Source organism: Ursus americanus, chromosome 10 (genome assembly GCF_024610735.1).
Source record: "Ursus americanus isolate L20-20 chromosome 10, mUrsAme1.1.p, whole genome shotgun sequence".
Lineage (NCBI taxonomy): Eukaryota > Metazoa > Chordata > Mammalia > Carnivora > Ursidae > Ursus > Ursus americanus.
In genome coordinates, this window is record NC_142136.1 from 36849877 (window position 1) to 36877338 (window position 27462).

The window sequence follows — 27462 nt, forward strand, 5'->3', positions numbered from 1 at the left end:
TGCTGGATAAAACTAATAAATGTGGTTCAGACATTTAGTACTTGTGAAAGAAGCCAGCATATGACAAAAGAAAATACATAAAGGAAGGCAGATTAGAAGAAGGAGAGAAATGCAGTCTTACCATATTGATCTTTTCATATTTGAAGATAAAAATCAATAATATGTCTTACTATGTAAATGTGTGTGTTTATTTTTTATTGTATATATAAATCAAATTATAAAAAATGCACCTATTGTGGCCCCCATTTCTGCCAATTTTTAGTGATAAGGAAATAAGAATACAAACCACTGGTAATATAAAACCTTTGTAGTAGAAATCCTCCTAGGTGGCTCCCAATGATCCTCACTATCCATGGTTATACCCTTGTCAAGTCCCTTCCCACACTCAATCAGAGCTGACATATGTGACGCAGAAAATTATTAAGTGGCAGTGTGTAAATTCTGAGTCATTTCATAAAAGGCATTTTGGCTTTCACTTTGCTTCTTGGATCACTTGCTCTGGGAATCTAACCACCTTGCTGAGTATACTTCAGGTTCCCTGGGGAAGGCCCTTTTTGGAGAGGAATGGAGGACTTCTACCAATAGCCAGTGTCAGCTATGTCTGTCAACAACCTTGGGAAGCAGATTCTCCAGCTCCAGTGAAGCCTTCAGATGAAACCTGGCAGACATCTGATTACAAGCTCACTGAGAGACCATGAGCCAGAACTGTCCAGAGAAGCTGTTCCTGAATTATGAACTTACCAAAACTCTGGGGGATAATAAATGATTATTATTGTTTTAAGTCACTAAGTTTTGGAATAACTTGTTATACAGCAAATTTGTTGAAGGTTGGCTTTCTGAAAGGGTTGACCAAGAGAGGTTTTGATTTCATGGACACCAAATACAAGTATCAGGGTAGTTACATAAACATCTTTGTGAGGAAGCCTCATTTTCCCATTTTTCACATTGTCTTCCCGAACAGAGGCAAACAGGGTTTTAGCCAGACAAATGATTATGGAATTCCACAAAGGAAAACAGACTAAATGGAAGTGCAAAGATACACAAATACTGGCCTTTCGGGATTTCCCAATGAAACATCTGATCAACATAAAGTAAGGTCATCCATCAATAATGGTTTTGTCCAGATACATTAAATTTTTCTATTAGTTTCTTTGAGACTCTCAAATTTAACTATGACAGGACACCCAAGAATTACCAGAAATTTAAAATTCCTAGAGATTTAAAACCAGACAAAAAGAAACAATGGAATAAAGAAATTTGGAGTAAATGAGAAAAATATAGGAATCAGTAGGAGGTTTAAAAATTACTCTAAAAATACAGTGCAATCAGGAAAAAAAGGAACATTTTTCTAGAAAAGAAGATTTTAGATAAGAAAAAAGCCATTAGAATTTGAGAATAAGGAGGTAAATAAGTAAATAGTAAATGTGACATATAAACTTTAAGCCAGAAAATAGAAAAAATGAGATTAAAAATAGAAAATAAGAAAATTCTATCACTATGTTTGATTAAAATAATTCAGATTTCAGGAAAAGGGAACAGAAAATGGAAGTAAAGTTACTATCCCCATAATAATATGAAAATGATTCCCAGTCCTGAATAATAGAAGTTTCCAGACTAAAAGAACCTGCAGAGTCCAGCACAATAAATTAAGAAAAGATCCCATAACAAGACAAATCATTGTGAAATTGCACAACAGCGGGAATAAGATAGAAAATTCTAAAAGCTTCTGGAGACAAAGATTTAAAAAAAAATAGATCATCGGCAAAGAGAATATAAAGAATTGCATTTTTTTGATAGCAGCTGTGGAAACCAGATTTATGAGGACACTGCAGGCTTAAGGCTTCGGCAGCCATTGTGTCTCCTCACAGAAAGAACCTGTCAGAATGAACATAATTGAAGCAAACAAGCAAAACATGCAAGAGGAAGACTGCCTTCTCATGATACCACTGAATCCCAAATTCTGCAATGCTTGAGGTCAGTCTCACTCTTTGGAAATGGGAGTTGGATGTGATAATTAGTTACCTTTTTTGTTTTAAGCTAATTTTAGTTGGATTTCTGTCAGTTGGAACTGAAAATCCCCTGATAAATGAAAGTAGATTCATTCCTCCTCTTCCTCCTTCTACAGACACACACACACACACACACAATTTGTATATGTACACATATATAGAACATTTACCTTTATTATGAATTCAAAATTTAGAATGCTTACAATATAACCCAAAGATCAGAGACAAGACTATCTTGGGAACCATCAAGTATATTGTTTGAGATTTCTATGTTGAGATGGAATCACAGACATTTCACAGGTCTTTGTGAACCAGCATGGAGAAGGACATGGATATTGGTAAGGTAAACATGAAAATAATATGTCTTAGCTCAGATTCCCAAAAGTCAAGCCTAAGATGGGGATTTGTAAGAAAGTGATTTATTACGTAATACGTAAATACTTTCAGGAAACAGCAAAAAGTTGAACGAGCAGAACAGTGGGGAGCAACCCAATCAAGGGTGTGATATTAGGCAGAATCCTCAAGATGGTGTAAATTATGCCTCAGAATTGCCCTAACCTGTGTGAAGAAATCTGGAGCTTTCTTGGTCCCACATCTGCCTGTCTTGGGTTGGAGGCCACCAAAGGAGGATGCAAAATTCTAGGCACTTCTGGCTTTCTGGGCCTCTGGGGAAAGTAAGCTTCAGGAGCTGCAGGTGTAGGCTGTTGAAAGCAAAGGCACTCTGCAGCCACATGATCCACAAACACATGGGAATAAAAAGAATGGGGAACTGAGACCATGTGGGTGAGACATTTATATTGGCTAATAAACATGATATATATAAAACAGCACACTCCCTAGGTCATTTAGGTGAGACACAAATAAATTAGTATTCTAAGTATGAAATAAATAAAAAGCAATAAATAACCTAAGTCATCTCTATCAAAAGATACAAAAACAGCAAAAAAAGAAGTTTGAGAGAATCCCTATTTGCTCCCTGTTTGTTTCTGCCAGTAATTTGGAGCGGAATTGGTTAACTGATGATGCCTGCTTTCCCATCTCTTAACATCAACTATGATAGGGTATGGCTGACAAGTGGTCACTCCTCTTCATCTCTGCATTGACCTTAACTCTTTTTCCACACTGATGCCTTCCAACCCTTTCCCATGAGCTTATCCTACAGGAATTCTCAAAATCATAATGTTTGAAACTGAACTCCATCTCCTCACACAAAGAAACCCTGCTCTCCTTAGGTCTCTGATCTTGGTGATTTGAACATTAAACACCCAGTTGTCCAAGTGGGAACTGCAAGTGCGATACTTGAATTTGTCCCAATTATCTCTCTGCTAAATCTGGCCTCCTTTTATCCAGTCTTCCTTCATTTCAGTGCTCCCCATAACTGCAAGAGACTTATTCTTTTCCTTCTTTTTTTTTAATACACATCTGATCATATCACTCCTCAAATTAAAAATGTTCATTGGCTCCCAAAAAGCCTAAACTTCTCACTCCATCTTCTAAGATCCTGTTACACTCTCACATCCCAATTTTTGACATGTTTATCTTACACTCTCAGGTTGTAGCATACGGAATGATTTTCAGTTTGTTGATTTCATAAGACTCTGATTCCATCGATCCTTTGTATATGCTATACACAGCTGGAAATATGCTATATTTCAGCTGGAAATAGCTTTTCTTCTGCTCTCCTCACTGTCCTGCACAGACTAAGTCTATACCATCCAGATATTTAAATAACCCTTCCTTTGGGAATTCTATCCATTAAGATTTATTTAGTTGATACCTCCCATGCCCCGCTAACCATAATCACACTTTTATTTTATATAGTATTTCACTCTGTACTTCTCAGTCTTCACAACCAAATTTTAAAACCCCTGAGGAAATAGAAAGTGGTTGATTCTTCAATTAGTCTCCAATACTCAACATAGTACCTAACACAGATTAATCACTCAGTGATTCTTTGAAAGAACTGAAATGAATTAATATAGCCCTAAAAAACTTTTTTCCTAATTTTATTTATTTAAAATTGTAAATGTAGTATCCTTTTTAAACTATTTTTTTTCCTTTTTCTTTGACTTTTGTCAGTAGCTCCTAGGATAATCGAGTATCACTGAATAATCTTAAATTTAATTCTGCCACATCAGCCTCTGCCTAGAGTAAAATAAATTATAGAAAAGATCATTAGAGTTCTTAATAGATTTGAAAACTTCTCTAGATAGTTCACAGCTTGACAGACATTTGTCATAATCAACAGTGATATAATTACTTTAAAAACGCATCAAATAATCTAATGTCCAATGATTGAGGAAATGCAAGTGACAACAACGGAGTACTCACATTAAGTTTTCAGTGTTTATAAAGCTGCAAAAACTGTTGATGGATGAGCTTTTTTCATGTGATTCCTGTCTTTATACACAAATTCTCTCAAAGTCAAGCAAAGATAAATATACAGGGTTATGAAAGAGGGATCTCTATTCTGCTCTTACAGGAAAGCAATGGGCTATTAAGAAACTACCCTGAAATTGTTCTTACAGACTTTTCCACTTCCCCAAGCACACCACACACACACACACACACACACACACACACACACACACACACACACACACAAACACCATCATAATATCATGCTGCCATGGAAGACAGAACAACCCTGCAGCTAATGATAACTACTACTATATGGGTTCACTTTCTTAGCAATTTCAACATGAAATACTGAAGAATGTTTACTTTTGTACACACTCTATTTTTATGGAGATATCAGAGACTCTACACATAAAACTTCTATGTCACTGGAGTTGGAAACTTTGTGCCTGACAACTCTTTTGCTATAAGTCTCCTGCAACAAAGTTGGGGCCTTAATCTCAATTAGAATAGCTAATCAAAGATTTAACTTACTGACCCTTCTGAAAAACAGAACAGCATCCCATGTACATTCACACTTTCACACCAGGGCCTCAGAAATCTAGTGTCAGCAGAAGCCCTAATTTCAGTTTAAGGAATTGATTTACTGTATAGTTTCAAGTATCACCATAATCATTCAACATTCTTCCCCCACAAAGAGATCCTCCATGGGAACAGTTTCAGAGATCACAGGAAATTTAGAATGGTTCATACCTTAACTTTTCCCTCTTTCGAGGCACAAATGCCCAGAGCTCACCCCTGGTTCAATCATGGTTACACCTAGAATATATGACTTTCCTCCTTATTGTTTCCTTCTCTCCTTTAGAAATGTCTCTTTTGCACATTTATGCTTTTCTCTCCTTTTTCCTTGCTTCCATGATTAGTTACAGATAAAGAAGACAATCACTACACTGTCAGTACACTTACTGCTTCCCAGAGATCCAAGGAAAGTGCAGAGGTACTCCTCAATGCTCCTTGCTTTCACCTACCTCCAAGAGGAGCACACATATGCAGAGACATGCTATCTTTTCCTTTTACTAAGGGAGGGTGGAGAAGGCAGATTAAAGAAGTATAGAGAAGTTTTGACATATAGACTTCAATTAGCAAAAATAGAGATTACATTTTGGAGAAATAAAAATGTCAGTCTGTTCCAAAATGGATTAGTTATTTGATAAGTAGCATAAACCAGTATTTATTTACTCATCCTTGAGAATACAATACAAATAGTTCAGATGTATTTACTCTGATTAAAATGTGAATACAATATTTAATTTTATTCTCATTTTTTCATACCAAACTTAATTGTGTTATGTAGTTTCCTTATTCTTTTCTATTATTCATTAGCAAAGGATCTTATTTATAGCTGCCCTCATACTGTTTTCCTGATGAAGATGAAAGTTTGCCTAGTGAACCCAAACTCAAGCACTGATCTTCCTGATACTCTTATTCAGGAATTTGGTTTGTGTCGGAATTCAAAGTGCCAGAATGCATAACATACACTAGCTAGAAATCAGTTTGGGGTATGCTCTAGGAGACTGAACAGAGAGTTCTGAAATCCATACAGAGAAATGAAAGCAAAAACTGTCTCTAGAGTTCATGTTTTATTTAATTGGTAATATTTCAGCAGGAAGAGAAATGATGCTGTAAGTTGCGTTCTATCAATGAAAAATAAATATTTTATTTTGACAGTGCTACATGACATATAAATGTAGAAAATCACCTTTATTCTCATTATATTTAGGTCAAAGCTTCTGACTTTTCAAGAAGAGCTTGAAACACATTTATTCAAAAAGCATACAATTTCTGATACGAGTTAACATTTTACATTTTCTGTGTCCCACTTGTGCAAAATTAATTCTTATGATTATTAAATCACACACTTGAATTTCAAAACAAAACAGAACAGTAGAAAGATATAGCTATCAACCAACTCTGTTGAGGGTTGAGAAAAGTAAATGGCTATACTCCAAAGAGTAGGTAGCAGGAGCAATCATAAGCACAGGAAAATTGACATTTTGTACTTGTATAAATGTTTTTAAAAAATTTCCAAAAATTTTTCCTTTTGATTCCAAAATTAGTTGAATGAAAGGTAAGAAACCTGGATGATATTTTGTTTTTTTATTATTTTATAGGATAAGAATACGAGGTCTGGTATGATTAGTCAATTTACTGACAGTTACACAAATCACAATTAACTAAGTTTAGATTCTAATTCACAGCCAATGATGTCTAGTTTACTATACCAGTTCTCCAGTATAAATATTTCCTGGTCTTAAGAATTCTTTAGGACACTTGTTAAAAAAAACACAGATCCTGCACAGATCCTGAAGCCCCCTCCCTTGAGATACTGATTCAGTAGGCTGAAAAAACTGAGGTGTCATCCCTTACTACCTTATAAAATAAACCCGAAATACCTAATGCTTATCATTGTTTCTATTTATGTTCATATTAAGGTAAATAGTCTGATTAAGATAATACAGTAAAACATTTGCTGGTCACTAGGATTGTCAGAATAGAAACTGAAATAATCAGAGCAGAAAGATGAGTTGGAGGTGCTGAGGGATACACCCCACCAAATCCAGATGCCTTCATACCTAGATCTAATTGAAATTCAATTTTCTTTCTTTTTTTTTTTTTTAAGATTTATTTTTTTGAGGGGGAGGGGCAGAGGGATAGGGAGAGAGAGTCTTAAGCAGCCTCCACACTGAGCGTAGAGCCCAAAGTGGGGTTCATTCTCACGACCTGAGATCACAACCTGAGAGAAACCAAGAGTCAGGCACTTAACCAACTGAGCCACCCAGGCACCCCCAAATTCAATTTTCAAAAAAGGGTAAGACTACTCCAGAAGGGAAACAAATCGAAGCATGTGTTTTTACTTTTCAATACAAAATGAAAGATAGGGATTTTTTCTTATAAAAATTGAAAGCAAAACCATATGTGAAGTACAAAGTAATTTTAGAATACAATAAATATGCCAACATGAATTACAAATACATTAAAAACTTTATACAAGGTACACTTAAATAATGCAAATCGCTGTCATTAGAACTAAGAATTATGAAATAACTAACAATTATGAAATAACTGTAATTGTGCATATTATGGTAAAAATAAAATTGTATTTCATACCATAAAATGATTTTATTTAGGAATAGCATTGATTTCCTTGGCTATTACATAATTGACACAAGACATAGCATGGGTTGCTTCATTCTTATCTGGTGCAAGTGGAAGACTTTTCAAGGTTAAAGAAGAATCTTGGACAGTATTGACCAGTGGTTCCTCCAAATGACAATTAGAGATTTGCCAATACTGTTAATCATTTGAGATGTTTCTTTCCGATGACTTTAAAATTACACAGCAAATAAAAAGTGAAATCTAAGAATAGCGAATACTATAAACCTATGTAAAAATAAACTATCACTTATATTTCTATCAGGGTTTAAGTTGACATTTTCTTAAATATGTTTAATGTGGTTTTTGCTTTCCAGCCAGAAGCATATAAAATTGAAAGAATATTCCCTGGACTCTCTTTCAAGTTAAAGATCACCTAGCTAATAACAACAGATTTGATGGTACTAAAAATTAGTAATAAAATAAAAATTTTCCCCTTAAATTATACAGGACTAGAATGCAACAAAATTATCACCAACGCATATTGCTACACTATAAGGAATACTATAGGCATAACTACAGAATAATCAAGTTCCATCTGCTTTGTTTATTTCAATATATCATTTACAGCATTCTACAAGAATGAGCTACTCTGCAAGTACATAAGAAGCAGGAGGTCTAGGTTCTGAAGCCAAATTTGTTTTTTTTATTATTAGGTCACCTTCAATATACTCTCTACCTCTGTCTCTTCTTCTGTAAAATAAAGGATGGATATCGGGAGACTGCAGCATTGAAAAAAACTGTATATATATTTTACATTATCTTACTTAAAATTTACAAAACCATATAATAATAGATTTAATTGCAAAAATGTCCCCAATTCCCAACTTCTCTCTTCCAGTGGGACTCTCTGTTCATTCTTTACAGGATAACATCTGTGCCCCACTCCTTGAATTCAGGGGAACCTGGTGATTTGCTTTTGCCAACAGAAATTGCAGATGTAATAGTGTGCTAGATTCAAGCCCAGGCCTTTGAGTACTTGTATTGACTCAGAAGGATTCTAAAGGAAAGAGGAAAGGAAATCTAATCCAGGTTGAAAGGTCATGTAAAGCAGAGATAAAGAATCCCAGCTGAGGGTGTCCTAGACCAGCCAGTATCCAAATCACCTACCAACTGGTTACAGATACATTAGCGAATGCAGACACTATGAGCCAATCTCAGTCTAGATCAGTAGCACCATCCAAATGACCAAAAAGACTCCTAAGTAATAAAAAGAGAGTATTGTGTTAAGTCACTGAGTTGATGGGTAGTTTGTTACCCAATATTATTGTATCAATAATCGATACATCTATAATGAATATATTATCACTTTCTCACATCTCACTTTTATCAATTAGAAAACTAGAACTAAGAAACAATTACCCTGTTCAAGATCAGTAAGTAGAAAGTTGTGATTCCAACCCATATATACTTACCACTAGAGAACAGGGTACCCACATTTTTCATGGGCTCATGTTCATGCCTACCAATCAAATTATGGTAAGCCACAAATGTCCTTCAAAAACTATGACAGAAAACATTTAAATTATCACTATTTTTATTATCTGTTCCATACTCCATCCAAGATACACATAAAGAGCTTTTAAAAGCTGAGGAGCATTGTCCAGATGTGCTTTCAGTTCCCAAAGATGTATACACATGCTCTTTTGGTTTCTTTCTCCTGAAAGTGTGTATCTATTTGTATATGGGCCTTAGGTAAGATATTAGTAGAAGGAATGGGAAAAATATAGATATGGAATATAAGGTTGGGTGGTAAAATGAGTAGGAATTCATTTCTCTGTGCTCTAACAAGTGAAAAGGATTTATAATGTCTTCAGTATCTACCTTTCTTCAAGAACTCATACAAAATGGTTGTATTATATATGTGCATGCACACGTGTGTTGGTATTAAATTTAGAATAATGAATATCTTGGGGCAAAAAAATGCATTGATAAATGATTTCTTCAAGAAGACTTCTGTTATATATTCTTATAGCACTGAGTATACATATTAGGATTTTATTACATTTAAGACACTCCCCTACCAATTAGAATCTTAGCCATTAAAATTTCATGTATCATTATGTAATATATTTAAATATAGGATGCCAGACTTTGTTCTAACCATCCCTGGAAGTTTGCTTTGGTTACTCTGTGATGGATTAAAGCTATTCTCTGGAATTTAGCCAGACGAAAGGAAGTTTGATAACCTGGGTTAAAGAGATCTATTTATATAATCTGAAACTAGAAAGGCTAGAGGGAACTCCATTTTCTGAAGGGGGGGGGAGAACAAGGTGGTAAGATAGTAGTAAAACGAATAAACTAAAACAAATTCCACTAATACTTGTGCATTTAACAGATATTTTTAAAGGTGATCTCTATAGTATAAAGATTGCCATATAAGGAATTTAAAATATAGGGAAGGGATGATACTAATAACTAGATAATTTAAGATATTCCTGAACCATTTTAAAATAATGCATACTTTTTATTTCCATTATTTAAATATTTCAGAGGAGAGTATTTGTTTTAACTATTATGATAATAAAACCAGATTAAAAGTTAGAAAACTTGTGATTTACTTCTCATTATCTTGTGACTTATTATCATAACCAAGTTAATAATATGACATATACACACACTGTACACAATATTATTGTCAGAATGGAATGGGATGATATAAATAAGGAGTTATTAAATAATATGCATTATTCAATATATCCTTCTGTCTTCCAAATATATATTGTAAAATACTTGCCTAGAATTGTCAAATACACCCAAATTTAAAAAATGTGTCTCCCTGGGGCACCTGGGTGCCTCAGTGGGTTAAGAGTCCAACTCTTGATTTCAGCTCAGATCATGGTCACAAGGTCATGGGATCAAGACCTGCCTCAGGCTCCATGCTGAGCTTGGAGCTTGCTTAAGATTCCCTTTCTCTTTCCTTCTGCTCCTCCCACTCTGTCCTCCTTCTCTCTTAAAAAAAAAAAAAAAGGTCTTCCTTATTAAAATAGTTATTTAATTCTAAAACAGCAATTTTTATTAAGAAATTCCCTAGTGGGGGTGCCTGGGTGGCACAGCGGTTAAGCGTCTGCCTTCGGCTCAGGGCGTGATCCCGGCGTTACAGGATAGAGCCCCACATCAGGCTCCTCCACTATGAGCCTGCTTCTTCCTCTCCTACTCCCCCTGCTTGTGTTCCCTCTCTCGCTGGCTGTCTCTATCTCTGTCAAATAAATAAATAAAATCTTAAAAAAAAAAAAAGAAATTCCCTAGTGGGTTACATTTTATAGAGTTTTACTTGAAATCCCCGTGTCTTACCAGAGATAAATTCCTCCTTCTATTCTTACATGGAAAAGTAATAGCAAAACTGAAATTTCCTCCTTCCTAGAGAGTAAATCAACAGATGGGAGGCATCCATGCCTTTCTAGAAAGTTGATCCTTATAAATTGTAGAAGTGGGCAGAGTGTTTGTCCAACGCTAATGCATAGTGATTTTTTTTTCTTAACATTTGGTGGGGTAAAAAATAACTCCTCTAGTTATCATTTCTCTTCTCGCATTTGTGACAGCCCCATCATCAGTGACATGACATTAGTGTTCAGGGTGTCCATCATGGGAAAATGCATTATTCATTTACATTATGAATGAACTTTTAAAACAAAAATGTCATAGATGGTCTGCAGAAACTGAAGAAAATATATCTAATTATACAAAGAAGCAGTGACTGATATATAATGCCATCTTTCACATTTTTCATACATGATTTATTAGTTACAGTAGTACTGCATGTGCATTTTTGTTTTAAGATACCTTTTAATACAAGGGACAAGGCAGGCACACATGCATACACATCAATGAACATTTATATATACCACCTATTTACTATTAATACAATGTCTTCTGAAGGGATATTTTAGTAATGAAAATAGAGAGCATCTAAAGGAATCTAAATCCTAATCCTAATCCATCTAAATCCTGATTTTTGACAACTTGCTTGAATATTGTCTTTCCACTTTGAGAGTGACAATTAAGTTTTAGTGGCTAACTTTGCAATTGTGATAGGAGTATTCCTGAGATGTAATAGAATCCTGATGATAAGCATACTCTACGCTATAAGGATACAGAACTCAAGTCTTCTTGAATAAGTCATTTAATTATCAATCTTTTTCTTTCCCAAACTTTTTTTTCATTTTAATAAGAAATGTATTGTGAGTTTCATCAGACATGCAAGTCTTACAGATTGTATACATATATTTATCAGATAAATATGGATAAAGCATATATAATGTACATATATATTTAATAATAATAATAATAATAATAATAATAATAATAATAATAACATTAACTCCTATGGGGCACCTGAGTGGCTCAGCTGGTTAAGCATCTGCCTCCGGCTCAGGTCATGATCCCAGAGTCCCAGGACTGGGTCCCACATCAGGTTCTCTGCTCAGCAGGAAGTCTGCTTCTCCCTCTGACCCTCCCCTCTCTTGTGTTTTCTCTTTCTCACTCTCTCTCTCTCTCAAATAAATAAAATCTTAAAAAAAAATTAATGCCTATGTACCCACTATCATTTGAAGAACTAGAACCAAAAAGGGAAGAGTTAGGGAAAAAATGGTTAAAGTCTGAGTAAAAGTCCCTCAGATAGGTTTTAAGTTAAGGGAAAGAAAAGGAGCTGGGGTTCCCCAAGTATCAGTTTGACTAAACTTTATTGAGTTTTAATAAATACCATTATTTTTTCAAACTTCATTAGGTTTCAAACTTTGGGTTATTTCTAATATTTTCTTAAATTTTTAAGGATTTGTTTGGTGATTAAAAAAAATCTTACTCAACTCAATAATGATAGAAGTAATGGTCTTTGCTATTTTTATCTCCCACCCCAGGCACATTTTAGGTAGGGAGCAATCACCACAAAGCACCAAGGATAATGGAAAATGTAAGCAAACTAGATTAGTTCTGGAATCAAAGGTGCATAAAATAAGGGTTGAATGTAGAGTTTACTCTTTCTGCCTGGTAGCCAGTACCCTTTACCATATTTCTTTATCGTCCCTCTCCTAAAGTTTCATTCTAAATATCATTTTCTCCATAAAGCTAGCTTTATCCTCTTAGTAAGAAACTATTAGTTCTTGACATGAGGAATGAAGTCTAATTCATCACTGTGTTACTTCTTGCCTTATCCACTGTAATTGTTCATTTGATTCTGGGTCTTTATACATGAGTTCGTATAGGCCTAGTTTTCTAGCTTTCAGAGCATAGAGTATTAGTGCTTGTTTTGATGTGGAATCCACGTATATCTTTTTGTTCTTTTATCTTATAAATTATAATTATATGCATATTTGTTTGCTGTCTATCCTTCCCACTACTCTGTGATTTTCATGAAAACAGAAACCACGTTGTTTTGATCACCATTTTATATCCTTCACTTAACACAGTATCTCACTTATAAAAGGTGTTCAGTAAATACAGTGCTTGTTAAATGGGTGAACTTAGGGTCAGGATGTTATCTTGCAAGGACAGAAGGAGAAATACAATTCCTCAGAGATCAAATGCTTAACCTTAAAAAACTGCTGAGATATGTGTATGCATCCACTTTCTATCATACCCAACTGCTTTTCAATAGCTAAGTCATTTGCAAATCTTTTACTAAAGTTTTTGTTTGTTTGTTCGTTTTGAAGGCTGGAAAATCAAAGTGGCATGATAACAAGGAACCATGGACTCTTCTAGACCTTTATAAAAGCTAAGTCCAGAGAATTAAGTAATGGAGTGGGAGGAAAAAGAGAAAGAGACTGGCTTTGGACTAATAAGGATAGGAGTGTCATTATGCCTGATCAGAAATAGGACTTGGGAGTGGGTGGTAAATTCTCTGGTAGGTGCCAATATATCAGAGGTCTTATATAACTATGTGAACTCCCAACAAAACTAGACCTTTGAAATTGGCCTTGTCAGTTTCTGCAGCATTGCCCATGCCTTTGGGTAAATGCTGGCTGGCTACTATGCCTTCAGATTCAAGGGGCCCTGCAACTTGAACCAAGAGGATATCAGCAGTCAGCCCAGATTTTCCACTTCTGAAATTTTTTAGTACATCTGGCACACACTGACAAACAAGAGTCATGATAGTTTCCAGGTCAGGGAGGGAATGGCATACTGTCCAACATAAAGGGCACCATCAAAAATAGGGCCATTAGTAGCTGAGAAACACAAGTGTTATATACTTACAGCTATTGCCTCATCACAGTGAGTTACAATTTCAGTCCATTTTAAAGCTCTTTTATCTTACAATCCACATTGTTTCGCATGAGTTTTGTTTTAAAATATTTACTTTGAAAATTATCTCCATTAACAATTACTATGACAAATCTATTCTTATGGTAAAGCTTGAATTTAAAACTTTCTTTGGGCCTTAGTTTATGTTATAGTTATTTTATCAAACATCTAATGGAAATTACAAAGATACTATTTGCTTTGGATATATCAACCTCTCTTCATACATGTGTATAGGAGAGACCTTATGTGAACTATGCAACCTGAAAAACCACAGTTAAAATAGAAACTCCACTACAAAAATCACTCCTACTCAGTTCAATTTTCTTTTCTTTAGAAGATTTATTTGACTCTATAAAATCCTCATGTTTATTCTATTCAGTACAGTGATATTTTCTTTTAGTTAAAACTTCTCTGTTAAGTCATGAACAACTTTTACATTGGATAGTCTTATTTTGCCCTTCAGAATCCCCTCTTCTAAGTCTGTGACCCTGAGGTTCTTACTCTACATGCTTTTTCATGAATCATCTGGGAAAATTTCCAAGAGTGTTGAAGCACAGCCAGGAAGCTGAGGAAATGTTGAAGAGTGCTGGAAAAAAACTGCTGGGAGGGTCAGAAGAATGTCAGAGAAGGTCGGGAAACATCAAACCCAAAAAGGCTCTAAACACATGCCTTGAGGTCATTATCATGTCACAGCCAAAGCTTCAAAATGCCAAGGTTAGAAAGCTACTTCGCATTACTTTTTCTGTCCCTCTTCATTAGTTTGGCTTTCTTAACATCTACTATTAAGAAGACTAATACAGTTATAGAAATATATTAGCAAGAATGTTATGGTCAGATAACAACTACTTAATAATAAGCATTATCAGCTATCAAATAGTGAGAATTCTCTGTTAAGCATTCTATCGATCACCTCATATATAAATAAAGTCTCATTTGATTTCCACAACAATTCCATGGTATTATTATTCCACTTTTCTGATACAGAATCTGAGAATCAGAGAACATGTGTTAATTTAGTAGGGTTACTCAACCAATGAATGAAATTCAGAAACAGGGGTATCAGCCTTTTAAGTTCCTTTAATTGTGTTATGGCAGGACCTTTGCAATTGTCTAACACTGTGAATATATATGATTACTAAATTAACTGTAAGTATAATTTTATTTTTCTTTCCTCTTATAAGCCAAACTTTAGCACAAAAAGAAAATATTCACCTTATTCTAGTTTATTGAAAGGTTAATATACCTAATATATTTTATCTAATATACATCATCTTATAGTAGCCTTTACCTTCTCTTCATTGTGATCAATTTTATTTTTCAGGTTTACCAGAATAAAGCAGCCTTATCTCTGGAAAGAATGTTAAATTGTACTGTTTAAAATCATTAGAAAATTTGAAATTTTGTTATAATTGTTATAAAAAATATTTCAACCAGTATCATCAGTAACTAACAGAACTCATGGGAGTCACATGGTGAAACAAGATAGCCCATTCAACTACAGATTCATGAATGGCATGGCTCATAGAAATTAACACAACATAACAGAGCTATGTTTGAGCTATGAGATTTATGAATTTTTTAAAAAGCTCTATTCTGATCTTATCTGAACAGATCTAAATTTTTATTGCTGAAATTGCACGGAATTTTATTTATTCTACTTGCACATGGATTACTGAAGCATTATTTTAAATAACTTAAACCATTATATACTATGTTAAAATGATTAATGTATCACTTAAAGTTTTTTTATATGTTGAAGTAGCACAGAAATGGCATAGCTTTTCATAAATCAATTGCCCATCAATATGATTTAATTCCTCCAGATGATATTTGATTTCAGTTTAATTTAAAGATTCTCAATATATACTACATTCCATATACTACTGAATTTCTTAAGGAAAAGGACAAATAATTCATGGTACTTGCCTCTAAAAAGCTTTTATACCAAACGAAAGACAGATGATAGGCAAATTTTTTTAATGTAATAAATTCCATGGTAATACAGAGTCTATAAGAAGTGCTACCATGTGCTAGGGGCTAGGAATTCAATTTTAGGGATTTGGAACCCTTTCTAGCTGCCTTCCAGAATAAATTGATAACAAGTTATCTATTGGTGTTTTTTATATTCTATACACAACTGGCTACTGATACTGTTATTTATGTTGCATAACATGTTTTTCGTCAGACCAGACTGATACAATTATTTAATCTGTTCATTGCAGTAACAGAAATAGAACAGATTTTTGTACACAGTGAGGGGAACCATATCCATTATATCCACCTCTAGAACCCTATACTTACCATAGTACTTAGATAAAGTCAGTGATCAGGAGATACTTTCTGAATGGATAAAAGAAGGAATGAATTGAAACTATCAAAATAGTAACCTCACCCCAAAATCTCACCCTCCTTGGAAAGAGCTTAGATAATGAAATATTCTTAATATGTAGAGTTTCCTCTTATTTCTTTCAATTGTTAAAAAAAAAAAAGACCAAATCTTTAATACTGATATGGATAGAATTATCACACTAATATATACAAAACTCAAATGATAATAGAGAAAATCACTAAGCATATATAAGCGTAGTAAGTGACAAATGATTTGAAACATTCAAATTCTACAGAACTACTAAAGATTTTACTTGCATGATAGGCTTAAAAATACTCTAAATATTTCAGAGAACTGAAAACAAAACAACAGTGCTCTCTACACATTTGAGCAAATTCTTTTACAATACCCAGAGCCAAAGATATAATTTAAAAAGGGCATGAGTCATTCCCGGGGGTAGAATAAAATGAAGAACCCAAATTTTCTTCCCTGTTTTATTCTTAACATTTCAACCAGTAGAATATTACAGATCATTGGTAGTGGCTTAAAGTTGAATTATAAGACTCATTTTGCTCCAGGCACACCGTCTTTTGTTTTATTCCTCCACGTGTCTTGCTTTCCCTTACTTCTAAACCCTTGTATGTGGTTCTATGAGAAAACTCTCCCTTGATTCCTTCAGTAATTGAACTACACTTTTCCTCTAAATGTCAAGACAAACATAACTAACTAAGGAAAAATTCCCTGATCTAGATCGGCTCTCCATGATTTAAACACTCATAAAACCACAAAATATTCATAGCATGTATCACAGTTTCTGAAATACATATTTATTTGCTTACTCAGGTAATCAGAATCTCTCTTCTACAAGTTTTAAGTAATGTGTGAAAGAGATGATGCAGCAGGTAAAGTAATGGTCCACAAAGATGTCTATGAGAACCTACAATCCCTGGAACCTGCAAGTATGTTACATAGCAAAGGAGAATTAAAATTGCAAATAGAATTATGCTTGTAATCAGCGGACCTTAAAATAGGGAAATTTTTCTGGATTATAAAGGGGTGGAAGTCATGTAATCACAAATGTCCTGATAAGTGAAAGAAGGAGGTGGAAGAATCAGTGTCAAAATGATTCAATGGGAGAAAGACTAAACCGAACATTGCTGGTTTGAAGATGCAAGGTGCCCGTGAGACAAGGAATATGGATAGCTTTTAGAAGGTGGAAAACATAAGAAAATGGGTTTACCTACAGTGCCTCAGAAAGGAATGCAGCTCAGCCAACAACTTGGCTTTAAACCAGTGATAACATGTTAGACTTCTAAACTACAAAAGCATAAGATAATACATTTTGCTGTTTTTAGCCATAAGTATGTTGCAATTTGTTACAGCAGTCATAGAAAGCAAATAGATATTCCCAGAACCTAGGACATGCCTGGCACAAAGTGTTCAATACTATTTGCTTAATAAACAAATCAATAATGAGCTTGAGGGATGTGCTATATCTTTTGTGTGGTATTAAGGTCCCAACATTTTCTTCTGATTCTATTTATAAATTAATTAATTTGAGTCACGAAACATTAAAAAAAGCTCACAAAATTCTACGATCAGTATTTTGGGGTTTGAAATTTATAGGTCACATTCTAAAGCCTACATGTATGGCAGATATGGAATGAGAGCCTGCACTACCCACCTTCACCAGACTTTCTATGAACTTTTGTTTTGGCTCCCTGAGTGTGGGCAGTGAGTTAATGTGAAGGAGATATAGCTGGCCAAGTACTGGAACCTTTTTCAGAAGCCAAATGTGATACACTTTTTGCCTCAAATTAAATGAATCTTATTATAAAGAGGATATTACAACTCTTTATTTCACTTGTGTTTTCTCATTTACTACAATCCTGTGGGCCACCTATTTCTAACCCTATTTTCATGTTATTAATTCAGGGTCAAAACATGTACTAAGGGTTGGTCCTGGTAAGTGTATGAAAGAAATGTAGAGGTGGTGGGAGCATCTCACCTCAGTAGGGAGGAGTATTTTTCCCTAACATTTTAAAAAAAATAGCCTGCCCATGATGATAATAAAAAGCAGACCAACTTTTTGTTGGCTTGACTCTTTTTAGCTTATCTACAGAGAGTGCTCTCTCTCCCTCTCTCTCTCAATGGCACTATGATGTGGGATTTAAATCCAAGCTCAGTGAATTCAACATCCAGTTTTCTTCAATCATAATCATGTCTTCTTTCTGGAATTAGGCTGCTTGTGTTTTAATTCTTTTCACATTTGAACTTGCCCTTTCTCTGCCTCAGTTTGATCACCTATAAAAGAAGGACAGCAACTGTATCTATCTTGAAGGCTGTTGTTGGGTTTAATATATGAAAAAAAATGCTTAAAATAGCATCTGTCTTAGAAAAGCATTCTGTATATGTTAGCTCTTTTAGGAGCTCTGAAACTGTCACTGGAAAATCTTCTCAGTGAGATTATAGTGTGAGGTTGGAAGAAATATTTTGCTATATGAGGTGATTGATGAAATAATCCTGTGAAGTACAAGTAATGGTAGTTTATCTAACATGACTTCTAAAAAATGGGTTGGATTAGCTAGGAGGTTTTAATTTGCTGACTTGTGTGTTCATATTTTAGGACAAAGCTAACTCATTTGAGCTAAATAACCACAACGAGCTCCATTTGTTGAGCTATGCAGCCTGGGTTCAAATCTCAACTCTACCAATACTGTGTGTGTAACGTAGGCAAGCTAATTCACCTTCTGATGCCTCTATTATGTCACCTATAAGATAGGGATAATGATAATACTGACCTCACAGGATTATTTAGTGTTAATAAGTTCATACTTGAAATGTGCTTAAAATAGTGACTGTCATATAAGTGCCCAACAGTTACTACATATTTTTTTAATAATATCCCAAGGTGATCTTTCAAAAAATCTTAATTATTTCGGTTTTTTTTAAGTTTTTTAATTAAATTCCAGTTAGTATACAGTGTAATATTAGTTTCAGGTGTACAATACAGTGATTCAGCACTTCCATTCATCACTCTGTGCTCATCACAAGTGCACTCCTTAATCCCCATCACCTATAAAAATTATAGTTAGATACCATGAAGTAGGTACCAGTGCCTTAACCCTATGCATGTTGTGTCAGGCCCAAGGGTCTCTTCCATCCTTATAAAGGGGATTGCTAACCTTCTCTCCTTTCATGCAACATGAAATCTTACTTGAACACTAGAGGCATCATTTTCTTTCACAGTAGATTTCTAACGGTTCAAATACAACAACAAAGTAAAGAGCATATGCTCTTCAGAGTCAAGGTCACCTATCATAAAGCAGACTCAAGATATACTTACTTTACATATTCACTAGCTAGCTAAGTTACAAAAGAGAATTTTAAAGGTTTTGTTGTTGAAATTGTAAAATTAAAACTATGGCAGTGGAATGTTTGTGAAGCCTTTTGTTTCACTTTCTGCTAAATGAAAATAACTTTCAAAAAGTTAAGTGGAATGCTTTTATTTGTTTCCTGTCACACATTCTAAATGGCCTTTAAAAGTCAGTAGCTGTTATTCAAGAATAATGAAGTATATTATTCTCTCAATGCACATGTAAATCTCCAATTAACGCTAATGGGATTTATGGCAATGAAACCAAAGGGAAACCTACTTCAGTGTCTCAAAATAATCTTTATTTTTGATACCTACCTTTTTTTTTTTTTTAAAGATTTTATTTATTTATTTGACAGACATAGAGATAGCCAGCGAGAGAGGGAACACAAGCAGGGGGAGTGGGAGAGGAAGAAGCAGGCTCATAGCGGAGGAGCCTGATGTGGGGCTCGATCCCACAACGCCGGGATCACACCCTGAGCCGAAGGCAGACGCTTAACCGCTGTGCCACCCAGGCGCCCCTGATACCTACCTTTTTATCATCTAAGTGCAATCAAGCATAAATAAACAAATTAGTATTAAGCATCAATTTGACACTTCCATTCATGTTGACATTCTGAAATACTGTCTGTAAACAGTAATGTGTTTTAAAGCAGAGATGAGGCTTTAGATTTCAGTTCAGGATTTATATATCCCTCCCTCCTCTGCCATTAACATTAAAATTATAAAAAAATAAGCATGTGCACTCCTAGTACTACTTGAGAAATACAAAAAAGGTGAATCTTTAAAATATATGTGGCAAAACACTTTGAAGAACAGTATTTCATATTATCCTTTTTATACAACACACATCTAGAATCCTAATATCTCTTTGAGATACAATCATATACTCCTCTTTAGTAAATATTTCTTAGATTTCTATAATTTTAGTCTTAATCATATAGTGAACTCTTCCTAGAAGACAATTTTTGGGAGGAAAAGTGAAATACCATCAAGATACTACTGAATTGAAATAGCATTGTTTTTTTTTTTTTTTAAGAGTTTATTTATTTATTTGACAGACAGAGAGACAGCCAGAGAGAGAGGGAACAAAGCAGGGCAGTGGGAGAGGAAGAAGCAGGCTCCCAGCAGAGGAGCCTGATGTGGGGCTAGATCCCATAACACCAGGATCACTCACTGAGCCGAAGGCAGACACTTAATGACTGAGTCACCCAGGTGCCCCTGAAATAGCATCTTAAAGAATATATATTTTAAGGTATTGTGAAACCACCTGAAAAAGATATGAGAACAGAACTGAAATAATTATTTTTATTAGTTTAAGTGTACAATGATCGACAGGGACTCTAGCCATAGATCTTTGGTAGAATTTGAATCTTTAATTTAATTCTACAGACATCAGACTACCCAGTGAAAGTGTAAATCCCTTTGTAGAAAGAAAAAATAAGCCCAGCTTAATAGAATTCAATCAAAAAATAATAAAAGATATGATAATATAAAGAAAGTACATGTTGATGTAGCCAAAACCTATTAATTTGCTATGCCATTATTTATGTCTGAATGCCTGAATAAACACATCTTCTAGAAAAACTATTTAAAGCAAATATAGCAAGTAAATAGCTTACCAAAAATAGGAAAAATATATTTCCTAATAAAATAGGACATTCCCCTCTAAAAATCTTGGCTAATAAACTAAAATGGCCTTCAAACTGAGATATTTATCTAACATCTACTCATCTAGAATGTAATCATGTCTAAACAAGGATTATCATTCTTTACTAGATAAAGAGAAGTTGACATTTTAAGAAGCTAACCTAGTAAAACAACAAGTAGGTTTTACTTTACATGCCCATTCATCTAAGAAAAATTTATTGACTTCTTAGACATTAGGCGTGGAAGAGTGCCCAAACCACAACAGGCACTTGATAAATATTTTTTGAATGAATAAATTAATTAACTAAATTTTCAGAAATCCTATTTGCAACATCAGAAATGTATTTAAGTCTCTCCCGTATCATAAGTCTCAATGCCAGGCATTAAGGTCAAAATATACTAGTTGGTTTTATAAAGTTCAAAATGTGATTAGATATAGTGGGGTGCCTGGGTGGCTCAGTTGGTTAGCTGTCCAACTCTTGATTCTGGCTCAGGTCATGATCTCAGGGTCCTGAGATAGAGCCCTGCATTGGGCTCCAGGCTGATCAAGAATTCTGCTTAAGATTATCTCTCTCCCTTTGCCCATCCCCCCCTCTCATAATAATAATAATAATAATGATAAAAAAGGTGTGATTGGATATAGAGGAAAAAGCAAATTATTATGATTTAATATAAGTATGATGCATAATATGGTAAATGACATCTGAACGGATTAATATCATGCCATAACAGTACATGCATGTACATGCAAAAAAGTCTATTTTTGAATAAAATACTAAGATTTATTTTAAAACATATTTTACACAATTACTTTGTTAATTCATCCTTATATACTATAGCCTATCAGATTATGTCAATGAATATATTTTTAGGAAGTCCGATAACACAAAGAATACTAGAAAATGGTTAATCATATTTTTGTATTCTTTTTGATTAATGCAAAGTAAAAAAAGTTACCTATAGTGTTTCAAAAGTTATACAAATAAAATTATATTTATTTGTTCAACCTAATGATTACCTTATCATGAAATTAGCAATTTGTACTCATTTCATTGATGATACTGCCAGTTTTATCATGTGGTTAGTCATAGTTTAGGGGAGTATAAGAGTATTTTTGCTTTTTTGTGTGATTATATTCATGACAACTGGGATTTTATTTACAAATGACTGGTAGATGAAATTGTTTCACACTGATTTATAGCCATATGGATTGTTAGCTTCTTGTCTTCTAACATGACCATGCGACTAATCCTGACTGATAACTTGTTATCTATGCAATGGTAGTATCACTCCATGTGGTAGGCCATCAGGGTCCACTGGACCCAATTTCAGTTTTTGAGTTTCTTTTTTGAAGAGTTCTAACTCTTCGTAAGACATGATCTTTTATGACATTTTATTCTTTCTTAGCTCTTCTCCAAAGAACAAGAAAATTTATTGTTTTTTAATTGAATAAAACTCATTCTATCCCATAATTAAAATACACATTCACTGCATCTTTTTATAAATCTAGCATACACATTGGATCTTAGTTACCTTATACAGTTTACGCATGGGTTTGAACTGTGCAGGTCCACTTACACACATTTTTTTTTTTTATAAATACAGTACAATACTATAAATGCAGTTTTTCTTCCTCAAGATTTTCTTACTAATGTTTTTTTCTTTACCTTGCCTTATTTTAAGAATACAGTATATAATAAATATAACATACAAAACATTTATTAATTAACTGTGTTATCAGTAAGGCTTCTGTAAACAGTAGACTATTAGCAGCCAAGTTTTTGAGGAGTCAGAAGTTATATACACATTTTTGACTGTACAGGGGGTCAACACCACTAAGCCCTCTGCTGTCGAGGGCCAGCTGTATTTCCCATACATTGAAATATTTTGTTGTTTAATTTTCCTAAGAATTACTTCATCATTGCTCATTTATTAAAATAAATCTAAAACAAAAAGAAAATGGAAAAGAACAATGATGGAATCACCTAGAAAAATGATACAATAAGAAACTGATCATCTTTCAGCTTTCTTAGCATATTGCCAAAATTATTGTATCATCTTCCAAGAATGTATTATATTCTGCCTTTAGATTTCACTAGGTAAGTTGAAAATTCATAATGTCTCAATTTATCCCTTAGGGGTGCCTGAGTGGCTCAGTCACTTAAGCGTCCGATGTTTGATTTCAGCTCAGGTAATATCTCAGGGTTCTTAGATTGAGCCTTGTGTTGGTCTCTCTATTCAGCAGGGAGTCTAGTCTGCTTGTCTCCCTTGCCCTCTGCCCCTCCCCACCCACACTCTCATGCTCTCTCTCTCTGTAAAATAAATCTTAAAAAAAAAAAAGAGAGAGAGAATGTCTTAATTTATCCTTTTTTTTTTTAAAGATTTTATTTATTTATTTGACAGAGATAGAGACAGCCAGCGAGAGAGGGAACACAAGCAGGGGGAGTGGGAGAGGAAGAAGCAGGCTCATAGCAGAGGAGCCCGATGTGGGGCTCGATCCCATAACGCCAGGATCACGCCCTGAGCCGAAGGCAGACGCTTAACCGCTGTGCCACCCAGGCGCCCCTTAATTTATCCTTTTAATAAGCAAGAGAAGAAAACTGAAAGAAGACGTTTTACAACTATTACATGAATCAAAACGAATGCAAAATTGTTTATAACACCATGGTTAACATTGATCATAATAGGGAAACTGATCATATAATTCTGTAAGTCATATAATGAATAAGGACAAAAAGAAAATCTGTAAATCATATAGTGAATCAGATATTTTTCCCCACAATTTTTCAAGCAGTATCAAAAAAGGTGCTCTTCACTGACAATGGATTTCAATCGTGACAAAAATCAAGAAAAAAGAGGGAGAAAATGAAGAAAAAAAGATAGATATATTAAGATGCTTAACTGGGAGGAAAACTGTCCTAGCAGGGTTTTAGGAGTTATTATCCACCATATGTTTTTCCAAAAATATGGACGTATTGACTTTTACAAGTTTTCAGGAAAAAAACAAAAACAAAATTCAACTTCACTGGCTTTTCAGAAAAAAAAAAAAAAGATCTGTTAAGGCTACTGGTTAATAATTATAGAGATTGTGAAATTACATAATAGCCAACATAGTTTTTCCAATCAATATGCATATAATTTCTGTGCAGTGAAAATGATAACTCCAAAGATTAGACTGAATACTCAGTTGGTTATCAACCAGTTTTGTATTTAATCCAGAAATCTATCCAAAAATTCCTTTATTAAACTACATGTAAATACCTAGTATCTTTAATGGTCTTCAAAAAACTTTGAAAATCTTAATGGATCTCCTATTAGTTAATGACTTGAATAAAATTTTAATACATACTCATTATATAGTTTAAGGAGTCATGTTCTTAACTTTTGGGAAATTACACTTCAATCATTTTAGAGTTTGTCCTGTTAATACACCCAAGGGGAGAAACCTGACCATCTTTAAACAGCGTTGCTAAAAAGTATACCTCATGGGCCGCTTAAGCACTGACACATATTTTCTTATCCCAGAGTGAATCCCAAGTGGCAGCAGAACTTTAACTATCTGAGTCTGTTTCTCTTTAATTTTTTTCTTCGCTAATGATTTTGTATTTTTGTTTTTGTTTCTGGTTCAATCATGTTCAAGAATTCATTTTCCATATAAAGCTAATGTCTGCTACACAGTCAGGATGTCTGGCTTGCTGAGACCTAATCTCTCAGCTGTAGGAAGACGACTTCTTGCAGACCAGAAACTTTAGCAAATTTGGGGCATCTCAAAATGAGACTAATTCACACATAAACAATACTATATTAAATTTACTGGACAGTGGTTAATTCTCTGGCTTAGTGGTTGCTCAATTGATTTATATGGCTCTAGATTTATAGTACAAACTCAAGGAGTCTGTATCTTGCTGCAGATATGTAAACAGTCAGGCTATGCAGAATAAAACCTGCCCTTTTTTGCAACGAAGATTAACTTTTAGGGATGCCTGGGTGGCTCAGTCAGTCATCAACTGCCTTTGGCTTAGGTCATGATCCTAGCGTCCTGGGATGGAGCCCAACATTGGGTTCCCTGCTCAGCAGGGAGTCTGCTGCTCCCTTTCCCAATGACCCTCCCCCCCGACCCTCCCCTCTGCTCCTGCCTTCACTCATTCTCTCTCTCTCTCAAATGAATAAAAAATCTTAAAAAAAAATACCTTTTAGAGACCTCTATAATCATAATGGAGAATAATATTAAGATAATTCATTTAGGTATCCAGATTTGGTGAAGTTCCTTATTACTTTCAGGTTTTTGTGTGATTGATATACATATAATCATTCAGTGGGAAAAAAATCTAATGATTTAACTTTATTGCATTGTAGAGCATTAACTAGTTTGCATCTAATCTAGCAATCTTATACTAACATTTTTTATTAATTGCTTATAAATACTTAGCACTTCACATGCTCTCTGAACCAATTTTAATATCTGACTGGTTTCCTCACTAATTAGTTGAATAAACTCTTTGACACATACTTATCATATATTTATATGAGAATCATGTTTTTCAATTTTTGAATATTATACTTTAACGAATAAAAAAAAGCACATGAATATTTTTCCCTGTTCTCCCTACAGTAAGAATAATAAGACTACTTAGCTATCCCAGTGGTTTTAAATACTGAAATTTTAAAAGTTGAGCAATTATTTTCTTTGTAAAAGAGTCCAATTATACTATTTTAACCACATTTTCATGTCATATTACTTTCAATAATTCACTGAGAGAAGATATCTGAATTTATCCTAAATCAGGTAAATGCAATTTGACTGTCTGGTTGGAGGCAGCAGTAAAAGAAGGCATAATTGAAAAATAGCATGTATTTAGCTTTTCTATATACCAGACACTTTTACCTGTATTACTTCTTGTATTCTCATAACCATGTGAGATCGGTTAGCTTACCTCCATATATTCTGCTAGGTAATTGCCATACACTATAATATTCATCACACACTATTGCAATTAATTTTAAGACTATATTTCCTGATAAATTAAACACATCATGAAAGGAACTTTGTTTCTTGTTCACATGTGTATCCATCTACATGGAATTGTGAAATATACTTTTATTCAATAAATATTAATTGAATGAATAAATGGATAAATAAACATTAACATTTATACTTAAAGCTAAAAAATGTGTGTTTTGATCAATCCCAAGTAGTATGAATAGATGCAGTTCCTGGTGGAGTTACAAAATATGAAATTATATTTTCCTTCATCCCATTGTTTTCTATAGGATGCTTCCTTTCTTTATTTCACTTTGTTTTCAGCATGATCACCCAACCCCCAGTGCCCATGAAAAGTTTAGGCCATGGTTAGAATCAAAGCTTTAATGCCTAAAAGTCCTGGAGTCAAGCCCTGCTTCATCACCCTCCTCCAATAGATCATTTGAACTGTAGACCTTAAATTTCTCTTCTCTAATTCAAGTATAAAATTATCTGTGTTAAAGTACTATGGAGAAGAAAAAGTGAGATAACTTATATACAAGTACTTAACATAGTCACTGATATATGAGTTATCACCAAATAATGCTCTTCTCCATTTATAATTCTCTCTTGATAATGCACAACCACAGGCTCTGCTTAGGAATACAACCTGGCTTACCACCATTTATTGCCAATTTTAGAGAACTATTTAATCACTTTAAATATCATGTTTTCTCTTAATTTTCTCAAATTCAAAATGAGGGAAGTAAAGTAGCAATTCAGAAACTGGCCCATGGACCAGCAGCATCAGCATTATATGGAAATTTATTAGAAAGGTAATATTTCTTTCCCACCTCTGAACTACTGAATCAAAAGTTATATTTTTACAAGATCTTCAGTTGATTCATAGGTATATTAAATTTTAAAGAGCTCAAACTAAATTAATCTAAGCCATCTTTCTGCTCCCTGTCTGAAAATATAAAAATATTTAAAATATAATATCCATGTTATTATATTAGCAACAGTGAATACTTTAAACTTTTCAGTTATATACCATTCTAATTATCAATTGCTAACAATCTGCTATAAAGCTTGGTGGAATGAAACAACTATTTTATTCTGTTGGTAAGGAATACAGACAGGACATGGCAAGAACACCTTGTATCTGCTTCATCATGTTTGGGAACTTTGCTGGAAAGATTTTAACTGCTTGGCGTTACTTGAATGACAGGGGGTTGAAGTAATCTCTGAGGGTCTTCGCTCACAAGACTGGCACCTAGACTGGGGCGACTAGAAGGTTAGGTGAATCTGAATTGTTTATTGAAATGCC

The 27462-nt window shown here is 34.2% G+C and overlaps 1 non-coding gene across 1 annotated transcript; it reads right to left on the reverse strand.

The window, feature by feature from the left end:
* Positions 1 to 19225: 19225 nt before the first annotated feature.
* LOC123801198 (U6atac minor spliceosomal RNA) lies at positions 19226 to 19353 on the reverse strand. The gene has a single exon (XR_006782155.1). It is a non-coding gene; the product is annotated as a U6atac minor spliceosomal RNA (small nuclear RNA).
* Between the last annotated feature and the right edge of the window lie 8109 nt (positions 19354 to 27462).